General features: G+C 34.5%; 1 long non-coding RNA gene across 1 annotated transcript; it reads left to right on the top strand.

The window, feature by feature from the left end:
- Window positions 1–3,478: 3,478 nt before the first annotated feature.
- On the top strand, window positions 3,479–10,034 carry LOC140689968 (uncharacterized). Its single transcript, XR_012065113.1, has 2 exons — window positions 3,479–3,527; window positions 9,893–10,034. It is a non-coding gene; the product is annotated as an uncharacterized lncRNA (long non-coding RNA).
- The last annotated feature ends 382 nt before the right edge of the window (window positions 10,035–10,416 follow it).

The raw sequence follows: 10,416 nt of genomic DNA, 5'->3' as shown, positions 1-10,416 counted from the left end.
TTCTAGGTGAGAGATAAAAATCTAACTATGAAGTATTTCGGATAATATGAAATCAAATATATGAGTCCATGAAAATTAGTTTAGTCAAGAGGTCCCTTATATATTAAACAAAACAATTATTTACAAAATTATTTGAAATTAATGTTACCAAATATGTTGATCTATTGAACATAGAAAAACAGAAAGACTACTAAACAGATGCTTAAGTTTTATTTACAAGTTGACTTTCGTCTGACCAAAAAAACTGTTTTCCAAAATTGAGAAAACATGAGAATGGCAATGAAGTCGTTTCCCAGGTTTAGGGGATTGTCTAAAAGTAATCAGTAGCATATAGAATTAAATACAAGTATCTTTGAGTAGAAAAGTACAAGGAATGAAATTATTACTAGCATTACCCTTTTTTAGACTTTTCACAAGTAATTTTAAAGAGAAAGTGAGGTGCTTCTAAATTTGTAGATTTTAAATGACATTTATTCATTTAAAATGCCAAGTGATGGAAATAAACTAAAAAGACAAATATGAGATTGGATTAATGTTAAGAGAAGCAGCAGAATAGCTTTAAAATGTGCTACTGGAATATGGTCTGTGGACTACCTGTTGTGGAGTCTGCAATGAGATGAGGAGTTTGTGACAGAAGATAAATCATTTATGCTGTGGCCTTAAGTGCACTGTACATATAAAAAGTCCAAAAGTCAAAACACAGTATCACAAGGCTGATACCGAGAAACAAGGTGCCAACAGGGCCTCATTCCCTTTAGAGGCTCTAGGGGAGAATCTGTCCCTTGCTTCTCCCAGCTTCAGGTGGCTGCTGGAGTGCTTTAGTTGTGGCTTCAATCTTTGCCTCCCTGATCACATTGCCTTCTATTCTTTTGTGTGGAATATCTTTTTGCCTCCTTCTTATCGGGACACTACTGGTGACTGAACTTTGGGCCCATCAAACAACCCAGTGTAATCTTCTCAGATGAAGATTCTTGATATAACATCTGCAGTCTTTGCCCTCTGAGGTAGCATTCAGTAGTTCTAGAGATTACTATATGGGCATCTTACACAGGGCTGTTACTCAGCTTCTATAGCATCCAAGAAGAAACCAATCAAGAGTCTAATGGTAAAAAAGTAAAAAATAAACAATATGTTGCCATTCATTAATTTTTTTTGAAGTTTGAAGAATATGGTGGTAGAGTACTTTTTGTATTTATAGTGCATTTTTGACCATTAGTAATATGTAATTTTTTACAAAACTAATTTTTTCATAATAAATTTTGTAAGACATTTCTCACTGAGTTTAACTCTTTAACTGCTAAGTATGTTTTATGAATTTTATTATACTTTATATTGATAACTGATAGCCTTTATATGAAAGATTTTTGCATTTACATAACAATGTATGAACCTTAATTTTATACATACATGCATATATAGTATTAAATTCACAATACTTTAAAATGTATCATGGAATTTGGAGAAAATACCAGGCACTTGAGTGTGTTAAAGAAAATTCAAGAGAGTAAATTGAAGAATTAATTCACTTTATTAGGTGAATTGGGCTCCACCCCATCTAATAACTAGGAGGGCTTTCCAAGAGGTTATTCAAAATGGAAGGTTTTAATAGGAAGAAGGATGGGGCAAGAGAACTATTAGCAGAAGGAAAAGAAAGGATTGTTTTTAGGACAAAACATCCTCTTCTGCAGGGGAAGGAAACAGTGGAACAGCATGGGCTTTATTTTGCAGACTGCCTCTTCTTTCTCTGGAGGGGGATAGAGAGGGCCCATGTGACAGATAACCTCATTGGTATTAACCCAAAAAATTCCAGACTGGTTGATTAAGATCACAATTCCTAGGGAAAGTCAAAATTGCAATAATGTAAAGTCTAGGTTTGGCGGGTCTGTGATTTTCTAAATAATTCCCCGCTTTTGGTCAAAACTCTTAGCCTAACTGAGGTGTAATTAAAATTCATGGCATTAGCTTCACTCTCAGCTACAGCTCTACAGCTTTGCTCATCCTTGGTGGCATGACATTTTTGGTTAATCCCTATGACATTCAAGGTCATGGTTCCAGGTTTGTAAACCTCCAGTTGGCTATTCTCTTTGCTTCCTTTCTGATGTTGCAGTTTTAGGGAGATTATTTGTCCAGTGGTTAAACATGTGAATATGTTTTAAAAACTTTTGAGAGAATACAATGTGCCAAGTGGATTATTATGATTATAATAAGCAGGATAATTCCCAATATTTGGAGTAGACTTTGAAGTTAGAGTCCCCAAGACCCAAACCAATCAAAAAAAGATCCCATTGAAGGAGTCAATTTTTTAAGCCAAGTGGCTTGCTCAATGATTTTACTTAACTAAGCTTCAACTTCCCCAGAAATGTCAATCCAGGCACAGAAAGTGCTGTTGGCCACAGAACAAACACCTTTTTGTTCAGGTAAAAGATAATCAAGGGCTATCCTACATTCAAGAACATCTTTGGCCAAAGAGTCATAGGATCTTTGCTGGGTAGCCAGTGTCTTAGCAATGAAATTCACAATGTCTTCAAATGTTAAAGAGAGGTTTCTGATTGTATTCTCATTTGTATCTATTCCTAACCAAGGAATGGATTTATTCACAGGGATTACTGTGTATACGCATTCAACCTAGGGTCAGTCAGGTTTCTAGCACATGTGGGAAGAGAATCTCCTGACCTGAAATGCATTGCAAAGATGGATGCTGCTGGCGAAATTTCTTAGAAAGTGGGGACAAATTTGACCTAGATAATTTAGGTAGGTCGGCATCTGTGACAAATCCAGCAATCTGAAAAGTTAACCCCCTTAGCAATGATCTGAGAGAGACAGATGAGGGCAGTATCTTTCCAGGCCAATACCAAAGTAAAAGAAAAGAAGAAAGGGAACTAAAGTAAGAAGCCTTGATCCAGTATCTTGGGTGGAAGCAGTCTACCTGAATCTCAGCTACTTCTCTTTCTTGTCAATTTGACATATCCAGCACTTGCACAGGACCAGGTGTCATGTGGAGTCCTTGTTTGCTGTGAGATATATTCTCAAAGCTCAAAATTTCCTAATATATCAGTAGCATCAGTGGTCCATAGCCCTTGGTAAGGTCCCTTCCAATGAGGCTGGAGGGCTGCCTTCATTCTTGGTGATTTGAAATCAGAAGGGTGGGAGAGAATTGGAAATGCAGGAGAAAAATCAAACAGAAGTTTAACAGTGTTATTGAACTGAACTTGAGTCCACTTGCCTGCCATGTAGCAAAGCCAATTTACTGACACTGGTTTGCGATGAAGGAAAGTACAGTGTTTATTGCAGGTGGCAAACAAGGAATATGGGCAGCTGTGCTCCAAAGACTCAAACTCCCTGATGGTTTCCAGGGAAGTGCTTTTAAAGGCAACATTTGGAGATAAGGGCTGCAGAATGCATGACTTTCTTCTGATTGGTTGGTAGTGAGATAACAGAGTGGTGTTTCAGGAACCATGACATTCTGGTTCCAACAAGCCTTGGATCTGTGTGTTATGCTTAGCATGTAGTCATCATCCTCCACCTGGGTAAGTATCCTAGATCCTGAAGAAAAACTCAGAGATACCCATCAGATTATTATGTATATCTCTTGAGGAGGAACTAGGATTCTGTTTTTATTGCTGAACTACTGCCATTATTTTTCTTGCTGAACTGCTTTTCCTTTGTTTCTGCATTCCCTCAGTTCCTTAATTAGTAACTGCCTGTGCCAGGGCCTGCTCTTCGGAACTCAGGGAAGGCCTAGGAGACTAAAGCCTTTTTCTATAATCTAGAAACAAGGGACCCAGAGGGGCTTTTGTACCTAGGAGGTTCCCCTCAGGGTCCTGCTTGGTTTCAATGACATGTATAGATGATGAAAGAGGCCCAGGAAAACTAGGGGTAGTGATTTGGGTTTTCAAAGTGAAAAAAAGGTAATTTACATGGTGATGAAATGTTAATAAACAAATATTGGCTGGACCCTGCAGAGACAACTGGATACAAGAGAAATTTTAACAGATTTTTCTAGATTCCTTCCTGCCTATCATAACTAGCTCATATTATGGTTCTCCATGGTAATAACACCCTTCCTGGAACAGGTCATCTAATCTACATTCTTTTAGGTATTTAGGTGGGAAGTCTAAGATTTTTCCTGAGTCTTTTGGGCCTGAAAAATAATCAGCCTAAATTAATCTTCATGCCAAAGAGATAATTTTGGGGAGGGGGGTGAATTTTGCTCCCTTATATATGATATCTGCAAATATAATGGAATATCAGCTTGAGATTCAAATAGTTAAGTGTTATACCATAATCCTCAACTAAGATATCTCCAAGTTGAAATTGAAATCCAGGTCTGACTGCCACAAAAGACCATATTTCTGATTTAACTATCATCTCATTAAGATTGATTTAGGCAATTTAGCACTGGTTTAATTTTAAGACAGCTTAACTAACAATGTGTTTCAGTTTCCATGTATCCTTTGGCTTTATTTTCTCCTCTTCAGGAATAGTGTACTAAAAAGAGAGGGGGGAAAATGATATATGCTCCTTAATCTGGACTACAATAAAGGAAAAATTCCAGTAAATTCATTTTTTAATTTCAGACCTATGTATGGATGTTTCCTATAAGAGTTTACTAGAATAATTCAATCTAAGTTTTAATTTTATGTAAGTATTCTGTGCATTAACACAAAATTATCACAGAGGCAAACCTGGGGTAAGACTCATAATGTGAGACAGTGTACATTTCCAGCATGTCACACACAGATCTAGGCATATGACACACATCGTAACTGTCATTTTTACCTCTTATAGACAGTCTGATTATAATGCTTTAGCTAAAAAGATAAATTTTGTAACCTTTTTCTAGTCCTCTATCGTGAGGGATTTCTGCTCATGAGATGAAATGCATCCTTTAAGATTTTTTTCCTCTAAGTTTCAAAATTAAATACATGCTTCGACAGTCTCTAACAGTTCAAAAATTTAAAGATTGTGTAATATAAATGTGTTTTTACTTTTTAATGTAGATAGAAGATAATAATCTTTCTTAAAAATGCAGAATATTGATAGCCTTTTCTAAAGATTTAAAAAAATTTTTTTTCCACTTAATGAATGTAAGAAACTTAAGAATACTGCTATTTCTACCCATGTAAAGATTTTAAAAAATTAAGCTGTAAAAGGAATTAAGACCCCCCCAAAATGCATTTTTGAACAGCTTGTTAAAGACAGAGAGAGTATAAATACACAGGCAAACAAAATCTCTACCTTCATAGAGTAAGGGAGTTTTTATTAGCAAGAAGAGTGTGACTAGTTCTAAATACTCTTAGCTAAAAGGATATTTCTTCCAGCTCCAAGGAAAAAAAAATGAAAAAGAAATACACAATGATACATGTTAAAATGATAAATAAATGAAGTGTAAAGAAGACAAAAAAATGGGAACACTTTTCAATGCAAAACACATTTTTGAATTGCAGTAAATATGTGAAGGGAAAAAAGTTATGGACATTCAAAGACATCTCATTTCTGCATCCAAACTTACAGCCCTCTGATTTAGCAAACTATGTTTTATTACATCCATTCTTTTATAAAGTTGATAAGATGTTTTCTTCTTCCAGAAACTCTATTTTCCAGGCAGGCCTAAATTTGAGAGCTTTACCTGAAGATGTATTACTCATCTGTCATTAAAGCGCCGTCACCACAATGATGTATAGTTCCAATACATCATCAGATTGCCATCACCCCTGTGATGTATTACTTACACTGAAATAGCTGTCAGGAACAGGTGGTGGAAACTCAGCAACTTTTAATATATTCTTTTGGAAAAGATTACAAACATTTCTCGCAGTGAAGAACTTCACAGTAAATGTTGTTTGATTCAAAATAGAATTTTATCTATACATTCTAGAACAAAATACATTTGTTCTTAATTTTGGATTACTCATAATTAAGAACAGAAAATGGGTAATAACAAAGCCTGTGAGACTACACATTGGAAAAAAAAAGTCTTTAGACCAATAAGCTTTGTTTGGTTTAAGAGGCATTCCGAAATACGAAAATGAGTTATTCTCACTTTGAGAGGTATCTGTAGTTATTTTAATAACAAGGTTCTCAAAATATGTTGCAACTCCTCTTTCTATTAGAAATTTTAAAAGTAATCATTAAAATACTTTATAATCTAACTTTTTTTTTTCATTCGTCTTAATGATAGCAGTTTTCAAGATACTGTACCTGGGGTTATAAAAGATCTCTTTATCTGTAAGCTGATAGATTATTTGGACCACAAGCAGTTTAATTACTGAATTTTTCTTCAACAGACTTTGTTTCACATTATTTGCAGCTGTTTCTAGGAAACAAAATCATTTTTATTACACTCAAAAATGTTTAATTTCAAGGAAAGCATAAACTGGCTCAAGTCAAGAGAGACTATCTAGATTGGAATATCAGTGTCCCAGGGATTCCTGCTACCCCATGGAGCTACTTCCTTTCTTGTGTGTACCTGCTCTATTCCCTTCCTGCTCATGGGAAACAAGACCAGCTGTCTTCTATTACTCCCCTGATTAATTCCCTCCCTGATTTTATGTACTTTTAAACTTATAATTCAGGTGACCATTATTGTCTACATCTCCAAAGTTTCCTGAATCAGAATTCCAGGGGAAGGGACTTTGGTTGATTTCCTTAGGTAAAGTGTCCAGCCTAATCAGACCAAGTCCAGCTATGCCAAGAGGCATTCATTGTTAAGCAGGCAGTGCGAATGAGAAGGGACATCCGCTAGAAAGGAAATGTCTACTATAAATCCAACTAGGTAGAGATTTTTGTGAATTTTGAGAATATGCAGAATAAAATATCACAGCTCTGAAGACATTTCCTGAAAAAACATCCTAAAATTATTGTAAGTATCACAGCTTCATTCAGGTGAAAAAGAGACTTTGAAGGTTTATAATTAGTCATAATAAGGACTCAGCAATTTCTTGGATACAATTTTTTTAAAAAGATTATAAGGTATATATCCAAAAATCTATAGCTTATGCCAAAAAGAACCTTTTGTTCATCCATGCATCCCTAACATAGTACCTGCCCCAGGGTGAGTATTGAATACACATCTAATAAATGGAGGAGCAAATGGTGAAACAATGTCTCTTTAAAATTGATATCACTACATGATCAAATTAGCATTGCATTTTAAATATAAGAACTGATATTGGCATAGCAACAACCTTTTGGAAAATTCACTCAGCAGCTGCTTTAATTGAATAAGGCAATGAGCATCTGAATTTATTTAACATTCACCATAGAAAATGTCTCACTCAACAGTACACACACACAACACACGCATAACACACACACACAATTTATGCCAAACAATAGTACAATTAAATCTGACTTTTGGGATTAGGGAAAAGATACTCAATTTTATCACTCAAATATGAGCAACACTCCTCCAGGAGAAAGCTTTAACCTCAAAACTAATGTTCCATTGATTTATGACAACCAGTTTCCCCTAAGATAATTTTGTAGTAATTAAAGAAAGGTAACTTCCACATTGAGTAATGTACATTTTAACCTCTGCAGCATAACTAACTGTAGCATATTTGGAAAAACTAAAGTCAGTGGAGGACTTATACTTGGGAAAAGTTAGTATGTATTGATGACTTGAAGACCAATTATATTTGTTGTAGTTGACCACTAGAAATCATAGGAAAGAATATAGTTAGGGGATAGTTTGGTACACATATACTGAAATTGTTATATGGAGTTAAAGCTAAGCCATGTTACTTTGATGCATATTTTTATCCCTGCTTTTTATAATGAACAAATATAAATATGCTAAAAAATTGTAATTTGAACATGCTTTAACTTCTGTTCTTTTTTACACATTTCTTACTGAATATGGACATGACAAAAAGTATCTTTAAACTCATTTCACATCTGAATTACAAACATGAAAATATTGGCATTATTATAAGTTGTAAAATGATGCAATAAGTAAAGAATAATATTTCTACATTTATCAACTAGTTTAAAATGCATGATTTAAGAGAGGTTTTGATAAGGCATTTTATTAGATTTTCAAGAAGTCCTTTAAATATGTTTATGTCATTTCAGAATAGATTAGGTTGCTTGGATACAGGAACAGCTATGTGGATTGGAAACAAGTTCACAAACTGGACCAAAGTATTAGACTTTTGGGCAGCTTTTGGTTTAACATATTTGATATGTTAATAACTATTTCCAGTAGCATCAGATAGGAACTTCTTAGATATGCAAATTCTTGAGTCCCTTCTGAATGTGAAACTCTGAGAGCAGGTACAGTAATTTTATAAGAAGCTTTTGAAGTGACTGTGATTCTAGAGTTTAGATATCATAGGTTTACAGAATGCAGATTCTGTGAGGACTTACACTTGAATGATACATAGAAGAAAAAATACAGGTCTTCCACTTAGTAATAAAAACAGCAGTAACAATGCAAATTGTAAATCTATAGAATTATGCCAATGAGACTTAGAAACAAATATGGAAAACAAAGTTTAGACAATAGTAAGAAGCTTAAGCTCATTGTTTGTATAACAATTGTAATAAAGGCTGTATGATGAAGGACCTAGGGCTTTTCTATTTGAATGGGTGATGAGAGCCAAAGTGCCAAACTCAGAGCAGAATGCTCTCCTGAAAAGACTAGGAAATATTTTCTTATATTACTGAAATATCTTAGAAATGTCAATCTTCTCACTGACCCTACAATACTATAGATGAACATAATGCTGTTGAAAAAAATCTGTAACTGATGTTTCAATGATTTCTATTTATAGTATAGGTGACTTCTAAATTTATCTATGACTCAAGAACATTTAAGTGACCATGAGTAGCACCAACTTAGTAAAATATTTATTCTTGTATCAAAATAAAGAAATGCTGATATCAACAGATATTCTAATAGTTGGGAAAAAACTTTGATAGCCTCGTCTCTGATTCATAAATGTAGAACAGAAAGCTAATTCCTTCCACATGGAAAAGTAATTTCTCTATATATTTTTTATTTTAACTAACCAGATATCGATGAAAGTTAGTTCCTATTTATAGTGTTATAATACATATTAAAATGATTGTATTTCCCCAGTTTTTTTGGATTCAAATAGTTATTCCTTTCCACAGTGTAGTAAATACAGTATTATTTTTTAGATACTAATTTGAGAAACAATGCATTTTAGTTGTAAAGCAGGACATATTTAAGTCATAAAACATTCTGATAGCTTCTGATGAGTTCTGTGTGACAATCAAACTGTAATTATGTTAATATATTTCTTTCTAAAGATCAGATTTTGTCAATGGCCTTATACCCATTTGTGCAATGCATTTGTGTGTGTGTGTGTGTGTGTATTTTTTTAATCTATTAAAAAGGTTGAAAAATAAGTATATCAGAAAGCAGATACTAATTATATTAACTGAGCATATCTTAGAGAACATTAACACAAGTGGTAAATCCTTTCTTGTGGACTTTTTTTCTTGTGTTCATCATTAAAAGTAAAGAGTCCTGTGAGCATGTGTATTTAACTAGGACTTTGACTAATATTTGATTATGTCCATATTGCTGAATGCAGTAACATTAGAACACTTCAAATCTACATTTCATTGGCAGTTACCTTCAGTATTACAATTTCTGCTCATATTGTATGAATATTCTAGACAAAATCTAAATCACCTGAAACATCTCCGAAAGTGTAAAATCCATTTTCATCACATATTTCAGATTTCTTTGTTTAGACGATGTAATTTGCATGGCTTTAGAGACTGAAATGCCATTTGACAAAGCTCTGGTTTCCTTCATGCAGATATACTTTCTAGGTACCTTACTGTGTCTGAGGGGCTTTTGTTGGTTTGGTTGTTTATGTTGTTGCTGTTATTTTATTTTGTTTTGTTTTTTTAGCTCATGAAGACTGCTTGGAAGAAAGAAGGCTCTGACCATCTCGGTTAGTGCCAGATTATCATCTCAGGGAAGTGAGGAAGACAGGAATTTTGAGGCTGTAGATTCCTAATTAAAGGAGACTATGTCCCCCATTGATATGTAACACTCCTTTTGTGCTTAATTTGTCTCCCCAAAAGTAGGTACACTTTGTTCTTTACGCTAGTCCTGCCTTCATGATGTTTAATCACTCTGTTTTTGATTACACTGCTTGTAGATGCTCACGTTCAGTCTTTTTGAACCGAGTAACTTCATCTACTCAGCACAGTTACTACTTGCTCATGGCTGTTTTGCCTCATGACTACTGCTCGTTGTCCTCTGTCGGTATCAGTCTGTGTTTGTGTAGCTTTGTGCTCTCTGATCCCTGCATCACTCTTTGTATGTCACACACTCAGGCTCCTGAAGAGGGACTGATAGTCAGTGCTTTAAAATCTAATGTGGAGCTGAACTTCTATTCAGAGCCTCATGCCAGTGTATATCAAGCTATG

The sequence above is a fragment of the Vicugna pacos genome, chromosome 3, assembly GCF_048564905.1.
Source record: "Vicugna pacos chromosome 3, VicPac4, whole genome shotgun sequence".
In the NCBI taxonomy this organism is placed as follows: Eukaryota; Metazoa; Chordata; class Mammalia; order Artiodactyla; family Camelidae; genus Vicugna; species Vicugna pacos.
The sequence above is the reverse complement of the archived record's forward strand: the minus strand, read 5'-3'. Positions and strand labels throughout refer to the sequence as shown.